Here is a 16,438-nt window from a genome sequence, read left to right on the forward strand (position 1 = left end):
TCGACGATTTGGTATATCCTTGGCAAAGGATATAGGTCCTTAGGACAGGCTTTGTTGATGTCCTTGAAGTCCACGCAAAGACAAAAATTCCCATTGGTCTTGGGTACCACCACCGGGTTAGCGACCCACTTTGGATGGGTCACCTCTTGGAGAACTTGGCCTTCTTCATATTCTCAATATGCTGGGCAATAAATTCTTTTTTTCTGGCGACTGTCACCGAATCTTCTGCTTAATGGGATGGTAGCCGGGGCATACCACCAAATGGTGCTTACTCACCTCCCTCGGAACTCCGGGCATATCTGACACTCTCCAGGCAAACATGTCAGCATTTGCCTGCAGGAAGGTGACGAGATCGCTTTCCTATTTGGCCGCGAGCCTTCCGCCAATGAGGACGGGGGTCTCTTTTCCTTTATCGAGCACCATCCTTTTAGTGGAAGTCTTTTCCTCTAATCAACTTCTGACTACGGGAGGCCAAGGCTTCTGAGATGCCTGGGAAGTCCGGGTCATCTGGGGTGGTGGAACCTATTGCCTTGTAGAAATGCTCAATGCATCGAACGACGTCTTCATGGTCTGACTGGATGGTGATTACTCACCCGGGGCCCGACATCTTGACAGTGTTGTAGGCGTGATGCGTTATGGCCATGAACTAAGCCAGCGCAATGTAACCCAGGAAGGCATTGTACTCCAGGCCGATGTGGGCCACGTCGAAGGTGACACTTTCCCTTCGATAGTTCTTACTGTTGGGGAACATAGTAATTCAAAAAAAAATTCCTACGATCACGCAAGATATATCTAGGAGAAGCATAGCAATGAGACGGGAGAGTGTGTCCACGTATCCTCGTAGACCGAAAGAGGAAGCATTTAGTAACGCGGTTGATGTAGTCGAACGTCTTCACGATCCAACTGATCCAAGTACCGAACGTACGGCACCTCCGTGTTCAGCACACGTTCAGCACGATGACGTCCCTCAAGCTCTTGATCCAGTAGAGGGACGAGGGAGAATTCCGTCAGCACGACAGCGTGGTGACGGTGATGATGAAGTTACCAGCGCAGGGCTTCGCCTAAGCACTATGATGATATGACCGAGGTGTTAAACTGTGGAGGGGGGACCGCACACGACTAAGAGATTGTCTATTGTGCTTTGGGGTGCCCCCCTTCCCATGTATATAAAGGAGGGGGGGAGGAGGAGGCCAGCCAAGGGGGAGGTGCGCCAAGGGGAGGGAGTCCTACTAGGACTCCAAACCTAGTAGGATTCGCCCCCTTTCCTTCCAACGGAGAGGGGGAAAGGGGAAAGGAGGGAGAGGGAGAAGGAAAGAGGGGGGCCGCGCCCCCTCCCCTTGTCCAATTCGGATTGGGGCAAGGGGGCGTGCCCCTCCTCCTTTGGCCTGCCTCCTCTCCTCCACTATGGCCCATTAGGCCCAATAACTTTTCCGGGGGGTTCCGATAACCTCCCGATACTCCGATAAATCCCCGAACCTTATCAGAACCATTCCGATGTCCGTATTGTTGGGGAACGCAGTAATTTCAAAAAAAGCCTACGCACACGCAAGATCCATCTAGGTGATGCATAGCAACGAGCGGGGAGAGTGTGTCCACGTACCCTCGTAGACCAAAAGTGGAAGCGTTCAGTAACGCGGTTGATGTAGTCAAACGTCTTCACGATCCAACTGATCCAAGTACCGAACGCACGACACCTTCGGGATCTGCACACATTCAGCTCGGTGACGTCCCTCGTACTCTTGATCCAGCTGAGACCAAGGGAGAATTTCGTCAGGACGACGGCGTGGTGACGGTGATGATGAAGTTACCGACGCAGGGCCTCGCCTAAGCTCTACAACGATATGACCGAGCTGGAAATCTGTGGAGGGGGGCACCGCACACGGCTAAGACAACTATCAACTTGTATCTTCTAGGGTGCCCCCCTGCCCCCGTATATAAAGGAGCAAGGGGGAGGTCGGCCGGCCCTCATGGGGCGCGCCCCAAGTAGGATTCCTACTAGGAATCCTATTCCTAGTAGGTTTCCAACAAGGGAAGAGAGAGGGGGAAGGAAGGAGAGGGAGAGAGGGAGGAAAAGAGCGCGCGCCGCCCCCCTACTTGTCCTATTCGGACTCCTCAAGGGGGGGCATGACCAGCCCTAAGAGCATGTCTAACAGAGCCCTCAAAAACGCAACCTTCAAAACCAGTTTGAGGGCTAAGAAAATGTCGTTTTGAAGGCCGAAAATCCCTGGCGCGGAGCAGTGCCCTCAAACCAACCCTCAAAACAGAATATTCTGTTTTGAGGGTTGGTTTGAGGGCACTGATCTGCGCCCCGGCCTTCAAACCTTCAAAACAGGACAACAACATAAATCACTCTCAAATTTGAAAATGATCATGATCACATACATGAAACAAACTTGCAAATCATCATCATCACATAGTAAATCCCATGGACGTCATAGCAAAACATACAACGTGCAAATGATCATCATCACATAGTCATCGGAGACATCATTTGCAAAACATAAAACGTACGAACAACTTCAAGCACCGGTGAAGTTGTCCACACCTCCATCGCCTCCACCACTCATCGGAGACTCACCTCGGAGAGTAGACGACGCACCACCACCAGCACCATACAGTAGCCTCTTCCTGTCCGCGATGTTCTCCTTGTACTCCTTCCACCACGCCAATTGCTCTTCATCCATGTCCTTTCTAGACATCATCATGTGCTCCTTCTCCTCGGCCATGAGCTCCTTCCATGCTTTTGCGTCCTTGAGCTTGATCATCCTCTCCTCCATGCCGGCCTTGCGCTTGGCATCTTCTCGCCTTGCTTCCAATTGTGCAAGTTTCACCTCTTTCTTTCTCTCGGTGATAATAAGCTTTGTCTCCAATGCCTTCGTTGCCAATGTCTCCTTTGACTTGATCATTTGATCAATCTTTTCCCTCAAGCTTGATGCCTCCGCTTCCATCTTCATCCTTTCTTTTCCCTTCTTGGTTCCGTCGGGCTTGTCATGATTTCTTCCTTCTTCATCACTATCATCCATTTTGAGCATATCCGATTTCTTCGGTGCACTCTCTTGATCCTTCAATTTCCATTTGTCAAGATGTTGGAGCAATGCCCAACAATGCTTGAATGGGAAGGATTTGCCCTTGGAACCGGCCATGTCCTTGTACCTCAAGTCGACATATTTCTCCTAAAACATATCATCATTGGAAGCATATCAAAATCACAACCAAGCATAACCAGCAAGTAAATAAAGCATGAACCAACAAGTAATAAGCATGATATTCATACTCACATAATCACTCTCAACGCAACCACTTGGGGGTTGATCCCTCACTTGATCCATAGCCGCACTCCAACGAGCACAAGCGGGTTTCATCAACTCCCACCGGCCTTGAAGCGATCTGTAAGAACGAGCTCTCAATGTGGCAGTCTTGGGTTTCAACTTGCAATACCTGTCCTCAATGCGTTGCCAATAACGTTTCCCAGTTTGATCGGTGCCGGTGACCGCATCCAACCCCACTTGCGACCAAGCCTTGACCAAGAGGACATCTTCTACCTCCGTGTAGTTCGCCGTGCGAATTGGCCTTCGAGCACCACCTCCCGCTTCAAACGCTTCCTCTCCGATCTCGGTGACATCTTCATCTTCTTCCTCCTCCTCACCCGCCAGCTCGTCAACATGGAAGTCGAAGGAAGCAAGTGGAGGAGACCCAATGTTCACCTCCGCGTCGTCGAGCAAGGCCCTATATGACACGGTTGGTGCGGACATTTCATCGAACACGTCGGTCGCGGTTGGCGGCGTTGGAACGGCCGTGCTCGGCGGTGGCGGTGCCGCGGTATGCTCTGCCCCCGCTTGCGGCTTGCAAGCTGCTTCTCCTTGCGCTTGGGAGCAGCCGCAGTGGAGGTTGCCGGCTTGGCGGGCTTCGCCGCCTTCCCCATCCGTTTCGCCGCCTTCGCCGAGGGGGCGGGCACGGGCGGCTTGGTTGGCACGACGTGGGTGCCCGCCTGATACGTCTCCAACATATCTATAATTTTTTATTGTTCCATGCTATTATATTATCTGTTTTGGATGTTTAATGGGCTTTACTAAGCACTTTTATATTATTTTTGGGACTAAGCTATTAACCGGAGGCCCAGTGCAAATTGTTGTTTTTTGCCTATTTCAGTGTTTCGCAGAAAAGGAATATCAAACGGAGTCCAAACAGAATGAAACCTTCGGGAGAGTTATTTTTGGAACAAACGTGATCTAGGAGACTTGGAGTGGACGTCAAGAAAGAAGCGAGGAGGCCACGAGGCAGGGAGGCGCGTCTGCCCCCCTGGGCGCGCCCCCACCCTCGTGGCCCCTCGCATCTCCATTGACCTACTTCTTCCTCCTATATATACCCATATACCCCGAAAACATCCAGGAGCACCACGAAACCCTATTTCCACCGCCGCAACCTTCTGTACCTGTGAGATCCCATCTTGGGGCCTTTTTCGCTCCGCCGGAGGGGGAATCGATCACGGAGGGCTTCTACATCAACACCATAGCCTCTCCGATGATGTGTGAGTAGTTTATCACAGACCTTCGGGTCCATAGTTATTAGCCAGATGGCTTCCTCTCTCTCTCTTTGGTTCTCAATACAAAGTTCTCCTCGATTCTCTTGGAGGTTTATTCGATGTAATTCTTTTTGCGGTGTGTTTGTCGAGATCCGATGAATTGTGGGTTTAGGATCAAGATTATCTATGAACAATATTTGAATCTTCTTTGAATTCTTTTATGTACGATTGGTTATCTTTGCAAGTCTCTTCGAATTATCAGTTTGGTTTGGCCTACTAGATTGATCTTTCTTGCAATGGGAGAAGTGCTTAGCTTTGGGTTCAATCTTGCGGTGTACTTTCCTAGTGACAGCAGGGGCAGCAAGGCACGTATTGTATTGTTGCCATCGAGGATAAAAAGATGGGTTTATATCATATTTCTTGAGTTTATCCCTCTACATCATGTCATCTTGCTTAATGCGTTACTCTGTTCTTATGAACTTAATACTCTAGATGCATGCTGGATAGCGGTCGATGTGTGGAGTAATAGTAGTAGATGCAGAATCGTTTCGGTCTACTTGTCGCGGACGTGAAGCCTATATACATGATCATGCCTAGATATTCTCATAATTATGCACTTTTCTATCAATTGCTCGACAGTAATTTGTTCACCCACCGTAATACTTATGCTATCTTGAGAGAAGCCACTAGCGAAACCTATGGCCCCGGGTCTATTTTCCATCATATAAGTTTCCAATCTATTTTTACTTTGCAATCTTTACTGTCAATCTATATCATAGAAATACCAAAAATATTTATCTTATTATCTCTATCAGATCTCACTTTTGCAAGTGGCCGTGAAGGGATTGACAACCCCTTTATCGCGTTGGTTGCAAGGTTCTTATTTGTTTGTGCAGATATAAGGCGACTTGTGTGTAACCTCCTACTAGATTGATACCTTGGTTCTCAAAAACTGAGGGAAATACTTACGCTACTTTGTTGCATCACCCTTTCCTCTTCAAGGGAAAAACCAACGCAAGCTCAAGAGGTTGCACCGCCCGCCTCCGTTTTCGGCCGATGTGGGTGGCCGCCACCATCTCTGCCACGGCGGCAGCGGTCGAGGTGGCCGGAGGCGCGGGGCGGGGGCGGGCACAGGCGCGGCCACGGGCGCGGGCGCGGATGAAGCCGGCGGCGGAGGAGCGACAGAGGGGGTGGCCGGGGGCTGGAGGGGCTCCATGGCCGGCGACGGCGACAAGAACGGGCGGCGGTGGCGCGGATGAAGCCGGTGGTGGGGAGAGGAGGCTTGGGAATTTTCCCTCCCGCGCACAGAGTTGACCAAGTGAGGGTTGGGCTTTCAACTTGCCCCAAACCGTCATTAGTGCAGGTTGGCCTCGAACTTGAGGGTTCGGCCTGGAATTGTTTTTGAGGGTTTAGGGATTTGAGAGTACTGATCTGCACCTTTTTTTGCTCAACCCTCAAACTGGCAGTTATTTTGAGGGTTTGACCAGTTTGAGGGCTCTATTATACATGCTCTAAGGCCCCCTCCTCTCTCTCTCACACAAAGCCCATGTTGGCCCATTAGTTCCCTGGGGGTTCCGATAAACCCCCGACACTCCGATAATTATACGGTGACCCCCGAAACTCATCCGGTGTCTGAATAACACCGTCCAATATATCAATCTTTATGTCTCGACCATTTCGAGACTCCTCGTCATGTCCGTGATCACATCTGGGACTCCGAGCTACATTTGGTACATCAAAACACATAAACTCATAATACCGATCGTCATCGAACGTTAAGCGTGCGGACCATATGGGTTCGAGAACTATGTAGACATGACCGGGAGTCATCTACGGTCAATAACCAATAGTGGAACCTAGATGCTCATATTGGTTCCTACATATTCTACGAAGATCTTTATCGGTCAAACTGCATAACAACATACGTGGTTCCCTTTGTCATCGGTATGTTACTTGCCCGAGATTCGATCGTCGGTATTATCATACCTAGTTCAATCTCGTCACCGGCAAGTCTCTTTACTCGTTCCGTAATGCATCATCCCGTAACTAACTCATTAGTCACATTGCTTGCAAGGCTTATAGTGATGTGCATTACCGAGAGGGCCCAGAGATACCTCTCCGACAATCGGAGTGACAAATCCTAATCTCAATCTATGCCAACTCAACCAACACCATCGGAGACACCTGTAGAGCATCTTTATAATCACCCAGTTACGTTGTGACGTTTGATAGCACACAAGGTATTCCTCCGGTATTCGGGAGTTGCATAATCTCATAGTTAGCGGAACATGTATAAGTCATGAAGAAAGCGATAGCAATAAAACTTAACGATCATAAAGCTAAGCTAACGGATGGGACTTGTCCATTACATCATTCTCTAATGATGTGATCCCGTTCATCAAATGACAACACATATGTTGGGGAACGTAGCAGAAATTTAAAATTTTCTGCGTATCACCAAGATCAATCTATGGAGTCATCTAGCAACGAGAGAGAGGGGAGTGCATCTACATACTCTTGTAGATCGCGCGCGGAAGCGTTCAAGAGAACGGGGTTGATGGAGTCGTACTCGTCGTGATCCAAATCACCGATGATCATAGCGCCGAACGGACGGCACCTCCGCGTTCAACACACGTACGGAGCGGGGACGTCTCCTCCTTCTTGATCCCGCAAGGGGGAAGGAGAAGTTGATGGAGATCCAGCAGCACGGCGGCGTGGTGGTGGAAGTAGCGGGATCCCGGCAGGGCTTCGCCAAGCGCAAGCGGGGAGGAAGAGGTGTCACGGGAGGGAGGGAGGCGCCAGGGCTTGGGGTGCTGCTCCCATGTGCCTCCCCACTCTATATAGGGGTGGAGGGGGCTGGTTTCTTGCCCTCCAAGTCCATTGGGGCGTTGGCAAAGGTGGGGGAAAGAAATCCCATCATTTCCCTTCCCCACCGATTGTTATCCCCCTTTTTTAGGGATCTTGATCTTATCCCTTCGGGATATGATCTTATTCCTTCTAAGGTGGGATCTTGGTGCGCCTTGACAAGGGGTGTGGGGCCTTGCCCCCACTACCCACGTTCATGTGGGTCCCCCCATGCAGGTGGGTCCCACTTCGGAACCTTCTAGAACCTTCCCGGTACAATACCAAAAAATCCCGAACATTTTCCGGTGGCCAAAATAGGACTTCCCATATATAAATCTTTACCTCCAGACCATTTCGGAACACCTCGTGACGTCCGGGATCTCATCCGGGACTCCGAATGACTTTCGGATTTCCGCATACTAATATCTCTACAACCCTAGCGTCACCGAACCTTAAGTGTGTAGACCCTACGGGTTCGGGAGACATGCAGACATGACCGAGACGACTCTCCGGTCAATAACCAACAGCGGGATCTGGATACCCATGTTGGCTCCCACATGTTCCACGATGATCTCATCGGATGAATCACGATGTCGAGGATTCAATCAATCCCGTATACAATTCCCTTTGTCAATCGGTACGTTACTTGCCCGAGATTCGATCGTCGATATCCCAATATCTTGTTCAATCTCGTTACCGGCAAGTCACTTTACTCGTACCGTAACGCATGATCCCGTGGCTAACTCCTTAGTCACATTGAGCTCATTATGATGATGCATTACTGAGTGGGCCCAGAGATACCTCTCCGTCATACGGAGTGACAAATCCCAGTCTCGATTCGTGCCAACCCAACAGACACTTTCGGAGATACCTGTAGTGCACCTTTATAGCCACCCAGTTACGTTGTGACGTTTGGTACACCCAAAGCATTCCTACGGTATCCGGGAGTTGCACAATCTCATGGTCTAAGGAAATGATACTTGACATTAGAAAAGCTCTAGCAAACGAACTACACGATCTTGTGCTATGCTTAGGATTGGGTCTTGTCCATCACATCATTCTCCTAATGATGTGATCCCGTTATCAATGACATCCAATGTCCATGGTCAGGAAACCATAACCATCTATTGATCAACGAGCTAGTCAACTAGAGGCTTACTAGGGACATGTTGTGGTCTATGTATTCACACATGTATTACGGTTTCCAGTTAATACAATTATAGCATGAACAACAGACAATTATCATGAACAAGGAAATACAATAATAACCATTTTATTATTGCCTCTAGGGCATATTTCCAACAACATATCTATGATTAGGAAACATAACCATCTTTGATTAACGAGCTAGTCAAGTAGAGGCATACTAGGGACACTCTGTTTTGTCTATGTATTCACAAATGTACTAAGTTTCCGGTTAATACAATTCTAGCATGAATAATAAACATTTATCATGATATAAGGAAATATAAATAACAACTTTATTATTGCCTCTAGGGCATATTTCCTTCCGTCTCCCACTTGCACCAGAGTCAATAATCTCGTTCACATCGCCATGTGATTTAACACCAATAGTTCACATCACCATGTGATTAGTTCACATCGCCATGTGACTAATATCCAAAGGGTTTTTCTAGAGTCAATAATCTAGTTCACATCTCTATGTGATTAACACCCAAAGAGTACTAAGGTGTGATCATGTTTTGCTTGTGAAAGAAGCTTAGTCAATGGTTCTGTCACATTCAGAGCCATATGTATTTTGCAAATTTTCTCTGTCTACAATGCTCTGCATGGAGCTACTCTAGCTAATTGCTCCCACTTTTAATATGTATCCAGCTTGAGACTCAGAGTCATCTGGATCGGTGTAAAAGCTTGCATCGGCATAACTCTTTACGACGAACTCTTTATCACCTCCATAACCGAGAAATATCTCCTTAGTCTTCTAAGGATAATTTTGACCGCTGTCAAGTGATCCACTCCTGGATCAATATCGTACCCCCTTGCCAAACTCATGGCAAGGTACACAAAAAGGTTTGGTACACAGCATAGCATACTTTATAGAACCTATGGCTAAGGCATAGGGAATGACTTTCATTCTCTTTCTATTTTCTGCCGTGATCGTGTTTTGAGTCTTACTCAACTTTACACCTAGCAACACAGGCAATAAATCCTTCTTGGACTATTCCATTTTGAACTACTTCAAAATCTTGTCAAGGTATGTACTCATTGAAAAAACTTATCAAGAATCTTGTTCTATCTCTATAGATCTTAATGCTAAATATGTAAGTACCTTCACCGAGGTCTTTCTTTGAAAAACTCCTTTCAAACACTCCTTTATGCTTTCCAGAAAATTCTACATCATTTCCGATCAACAATATGTCATTCACATATACTTATCAGAAAAGCTGTAGTGCTCCCACTCACTTTCTTGTAAATACAGGCTTCACCGCAAGTCTGTATAAAACTATATGCTTTGATCAACTCATCAAAGCGTATATTCCAACTCCGAGATGCTTGCACCAGTCCATAGATGGATCGCTGGAGCTTGCACATTTTGTTAGCACCTTTAGGATTGACAAAACCTTTTGGTTGTGTCATATACGACTCTTCTTTAATAAATCTATTAAGGAATGCAGTTTTGACATCCATTTGGCAGATTTCATAAAATGTGGCAATTGCTAACATGATTCGGACAGACTTTAAGCATCGATACGAGTGAGAAAATCTCATCGTAGTCAACATCTTGAATTTGTAAAAAACCCTTTTCGACAAGTTGAGCTTTGTAGATAGTAATACTACTATCAGCGTCCCTCCTCCTCTGGAAGATCCATTTATTCTCAATGGCTTGCCGATCATCGGGCAAGTCCACCAAAGTCCACACTTTGTTCTCATACATGGATTCTATCTCAGATTTCATGGCCTCAGGCAATTTGTCGGAATCTGGGCTCATCATCGCTTCCTCATAGTTCGTAGGTTCATCATGGTCTAGCAACATGACTTCCAGAACAGGATTACCGTACCACTCTAGTGCGGATCATACTATGGTTGACCTATGAGGTTCGGTAGTAACTTGATCTGAAGTTTCATGATCATCATCATTAACTTCCTCACTAATTGGTGTAGGAATCACTGGAACTGATTTCTGTGATGAACTACTTTCCAATGCGGGATAAGGTACAATTACGTCATCAAGTTCTACTTTCCTCCCACTCACTTCTTTCGAGAGAAACTCCTTCTCTAGAAAGGATCCACTCTTAGCAACGAATATCTTGCCTTCGGATCTGTGATAGAAGGTGTACCCAACAGCCTCCTTTGGGTATCCTATGAAGACACATTTCTCTTATTTGGTTTCGAGCTTATCAGGTTGAAGCTTTTTCACATAAGCATCCTAGCCCCAAATTTTAAGAAACGACAACTTGGGCTTCTTGCCAAACCACCATTCATATGGCGTCATCTCAACGGATTTAGATGGTGCCCTATTTAACGTGAATGCAGCCGTCTCTAAAGCATAACCCCAAAACGATAGCGGTAAATCAGTAAGAGACATCATAGATTGCACCATATCTAATAAAGTGCGTTTACGACGTTCGGGCACACCATTATGCTATGGTGTTCCAGGTGGCGTGAGTTGCGAAACTATTCCGCATTGTTTCAAATGAAGACCAAACTCGTAACTCAAATATTCTCCTCCACGATCAGATTGTAGAATCTTTATTTTCTTGTTACGATGATTTTCCACTTCACTCTGAAATTCTTTGAACTTTTCAAATGTTTCAGACTTATGTTTCATCAAGTAGATATAAACATATCTGCTCAAATCATCTGTGAAGGTCAGAAAATAACGATACCCGCTGCGAGCATCAACACTCATCGGACCGCATACATCAGTATGTATTATTTCCAACAAGTCTGTTGCTCGCTCCATTGTTCCGGAGAACGGAGTCTTAGTCATCTTGCCCATGAGGCATGGTTTGCAAGCATCAAATGATTCATAATCAAGTGTTTCCAAAAGCCCATCAGAATGGAGTTTCTTCATGCGCTTTACACCAATATGACCTAAACGGCAGTGCCACAAATAAGTTGCACTATCATTATTAAACTTATATCTTTTGGCTTCAATACTATGAACATGCGTATGACTATTATCAAGATTTAGTAAAAATAGACCACTCATCAAGGGTGCATGACCATAAAAGATATTATTCATATAAATAGAACAACCATTATTCTCTGATTTAAATGAATAACCGTCTCGCATCAAACAAGATACAAATATAATGTTCATGCTCAATGCTGGCACCAAATAACAATTATTCGGGTCTAAAACTAATCCTGAAGGTAGATGTAGAGGTAGCGTGCTGACGGCGATCACATCGACTTTGGAACCATTTCCCACACGCATCGTCACCTCGTCCTTAGCCAGTCTTCGCTTAATCCGTAGCCCCTGTTTCGAGTTGCAAATATTAGCAATAGAACCAGTGTCAAATACCCAGGCGCTACTGCGAGCATTAGTAAGGTACACATCAATAACATGTATATCAAATATACCTTTCACTTTGCCATCCTTCTTCTCCGCCAAATACTTGGGGCAGTTCCGCTTCCAGTGACCAGTCCCTTTGCAATAGAAGCACTCAGTCTCAGGCTTAGGTCCAGACTTGGGCTTCTTCATTTGATCAGCAACATGATTGCCGTTCTTCTTGAAGTTCCCTTTCTTCCCTTTATCCTTTTTCTTGAAACCGGTGGTCTTGTTGACCATCAACACTTGATGCTCCTTCTTGATTTCTACCCCCGAAGCCTTTAGCATTGCGAAGAGCTCGGGAATCATCTTATCCATCCCTTGCATATTATAGTTCATCACGAAGCTTTTGTAGCTTGGTGGCAGCGATTGAAGAACTTTGTCAATGACACTATCAACTGGAAGATTAACTCCCAACTGAGTCAAGTGATATTGGTACCCAGACATTCTGAGTATATGCTTACTGACAGAACTATTCTCCTCCATTTTGCAACTGTAGAACTTATTGGAGACTTCATATCTCTCAATCCGGGCATTTGCTTGAAATATTAACTTCAAATCCTGGAACATCACATATGCTCCATGACGTTCAAAACGTCGTTGAAGTCCTGCTTCTAAGCCGTAAAGTATGGCACACTGAACTATCAAGTAGTCATCAGCTTTACTCTGCCAGGTGTTCACAACATCTGGCGTTGCTCCTGCAGCGGGTTTGGCACCCAGCGGTGCTTCCAGGATGCAATTCTTCTGTGCAGCAATGAGGATAATCCTCAAGTTACGGACCCAGTCCGTGTAATTGCTACCATCATCTTTCAACTTAGCTTTCTCTAGGAACGCATTAAAATTCAACGTAACAACAACACGGGCCATTTATCTACAACAACATAGACATGCAAAGTACTATCAGGTACTAAGTTCATAATAAATTAAAGTTCAATTAATCATATTATTTAAGAACTCCCACTTAGATAGACATCCCTCTAATCTTCCAAGTGATCACGTGATCCATATGAACTAAACCATGTCCGATCATCACGTGAGATGAAGTAGTTTTCAATGGTGAACATCACTATGTTTATCATATCTACTATATCATTCATGCTCGACCTTTCGGTCTCAATGTTCCGAGGCCATATCTGCATATGCTAGGCTCGTCAAGTTTAACCCGAGTATTCTGCGTGTGCAAAACTGGCTTGCACCCGTTGTATGTCAACGTAGAGCTTATCACACCCGATCATCACGTGGTGTCTCGGCACGACGAACTGTAGCAACGGTGCATACTCAGGGAGAACACTTGTACCTTGAAATTTAGTGAGAGAGATCATCTTATAATGCTACTGCCGTACTAAGCAAAATAAGATGCATAAAGGATAAACATCACATGCAATCAATATAAGTGATATGATATGGCCATCATCATCTTGTGCCTCTGATCTCCATCTCCAAAGCACCGTCATGATCACCATCGTCACCTTCTTGACACCTTGATCTGCATCGAAGCATCATTGTCGTCTCGCCAACTATTACTTCTACGACTATCGCTACCGCTTAGTGATAAAGTAAAGCAATTACATGGCGATTGCATTTCATACAATAAAGCGACAACCATATGGCTCCTGCCAGTTGCCGATAACTGTGTTATAAAACATGATCATCTCATACAACAATTTATATAAACACGTCATGACCATATCACATCACAACATGCCCTGCAAAAACAAGTTAGATGTCCTCTACTTTGTTGTTGCAAGTTTTACGTGGCTGCTACGGGCTTAGCAGGAACCGCTCTTACCTACGCATCAAAACCACAACGATTTTTCGTCAAGTTTGATGTTTTAACCTTCAATAAGGACCGGACGTAGTCACACTCGATTCAACTAAAGTTGGAGAAACAGACACCCACTAGCCACCTGTGTGCGAAGCACGTCGGTAGAACCAGTCTCGCGTAAGCGTACGCGTAATGTCGATCTGAGCCACTTCATCCAACAATATCACTGAATCAAAATATGACATGCTGGTAAGCAGTATGACTATTATCGCCCACAACTCTTTGTGTTCTACTCATGCATATACCATCTACGCATAGACCTGGCTCGGAGGCCACTGTTGGGGAACGCAGTAATTTCAAAAAATATCCTACGCACACGCAAGATCCATCTAGGTGATGCATAGCAACGAGCGGGGAGAGCGTGTCCACGTACCCTCGTAGACCGAAAGCGGAAGCGTTTAGTAACATGGTTGATGTAGTCGAACGTGTTCGCGATCCAACCGATCCAAGTACCGAATGCACGGCACCTCCGCGATCTGCACACGTTCAGCTCGGTGACGTCCCTCGTACTCTTGATCCAGCTGAGGCCGAGGGAGAATTTCGTCAGCACGACGGCGTGGTGACGGTGATGATGAAGTTACCGACATAGGGCTTCGCCTAAGCTCTACAACGATTTGACCAAGGTGGAAATTTGTGGAGGGGGGCACCGCACACGGCTAAGACAACTGTCAACTTGTGTGTTCTAGGGTGCCCCCTGCCCCCATACATAAAGGAGCAAGTGGGAGGCCGGCCGGCCGTCATGGGGTGCCCCCCAAGTAGGATTCCTACTAGGAATCCTATTCCTAGTAGGTTCCCAATAAGGGAAGAGAGAGGGGGAAGGAAGGAGAGGGAGAGAGGGAGGGAAAGAGGGGGCGGCCTTGTCCTATTCGGACTCCTCAAGGGGGGCAGCCCTAAGGCCCCCTCCTCTCTCTCTCACAAGGCCCATGTTGGCCCATTAGTTCCCCCGGGGGTTCCGATAAACCCCGGCACTCTGATATTTATCCAGTGACCCCCGAAACTCATCTGTTGTCCAAATAAGATCGTCCAATATATCAATCTTTATGCCTCGACCATTTCGAGACTCCTCGTCATATCCGTGATCACATCCGGGACTCCGAACTACCTTCGGTACATCAAAACACATAAACTCATAATACCGATCGTCATCGAACGTTAAGCATGTGGACCCTACGGGTTCGAGAACTATGTAGACATGACCAAGACTCATCTCCAGTCAATAACCAATGGCGGAACCTGGATGCTCAAATTGGTTCCTACATATTCTACTAAGATCTTTATCGGTCAAACCGCATAACAACATACGTTGTTCCCTTTGTCATTGGTATGTTACTTGCCCGAGATTCGATTGTCGGTTTTATCATACCTAGTTCAATCTCGTTACTGTCAAGTCTCTTTACTCGTTCCGTAATGCATCATCCCGTAACTAACTCATTAGTCACATGTCTTGCAAGGCTTATAGTGATGTGCATTACCGAGAGGGCCCAGAGATACCTCTCCGACAATCGGAGTGACAAATCCTAATCTCGATCTATGCCAACTCAACAAACACCATCGGAGACACCTGTAGAGCATCTTTATAATCACCCAGTTACGTTGTGACGTTTGATAGCACACAAGGTGTTCCTCCAGTATTCGGGAGTTGCATAATCTCATAGTCGGAGGAACATGTATAAGTCATGAAGTAAGCAATAGCAATAAAACTCAACGATCATAATGCTAAGCTAACGGATGGGTCTTGTCCATCACATCATTCTCTAATGATGTGATCCTGTTCATCAAATGACAACACATGTCTATGGTTAGGAAACATAACCATCTTTGATTAACGAGCTAGTCAAGTAGAGGCATACTAGGGACACCCTGTTTTGTCTATGTATTCACACATGTACTAAGTTTCCAGTTAATACAATTCTAGCATGAATAATAAACATTTATCATGATATAAGGAAATATAAATAACAACTTTATTATTGCCTCTAGGGCATATTTCCTTCAGTCTCCCACTTGCACTAGATTCAATAATCTAGTTCACATCGCCATGAGATTTAACACCAATAGTTCACATCACCATGTGATTAGTTCACATCGCCATGTGACTAATACCCAAAGGGTTTTTCTAGAGTCAATAATCTAGTTCACATCGCTATGTGATTAACACCCAAAGAGTACTAAGGTGTGATCATGTTTTTGTTGTGAGAGAAGCTTAGTCAATGGTTCTGTCACATTCAGAGCCATATGTATTTTGCAAATTTTCTATGTCTACAATGCTCTGCATGGAGCTACTCTAGCTAATTGCTCCCACTTTCAATAGGTATCCATATTGAGACTCAGAGTCATCCGGATCAGTGTAAAAGCTTGCATCGGCGTAACTCTTTACGATAAACTCTTTATCACCTCCATAACCGAGAAATATCTCCTTAGTCTTCTAAGGATAATTTTGACCGCTGTCAAGTGATCCACTCCTGGATCAATATCGTACCCCCTTGCCAAACTCATGGCAAGGTACACAAAAAGGTTTGGTACACAGCATAGCATACTTTATAGAACCTATGGCAGAAGCATAGGGAATCACTTTCATTCTCTTCTATTTTCTGCCGTGGTCGTGTTTTGAGTCTTACTCAACTTTACACCTTGGAACACAGGCAAGAAATCCTTCTTTGACTGTTCCATTTTGAACTACTTCAAAATCTTGTCAAGGTATGTACTCATTGAAAAAACTTATCAAGCGTCT

The sequence above is a fragment of the Triticum aestivum genome, chromosome 3D (genome assembly GCF_018294505.1).
Source record: "Triticum aestivum cultivar Chinese Spring chromosome 3D, IWGSC CS RefSeq v2.1, whole genome shotgun sequence".
Classification (NCBI taxonomy): domain Eukaryota; kingdom Viridiplantae; phylum Streptophyta; class Magnoliopsida; order Poales; family Poaceae; genus Triticum; species Triticum aestivum.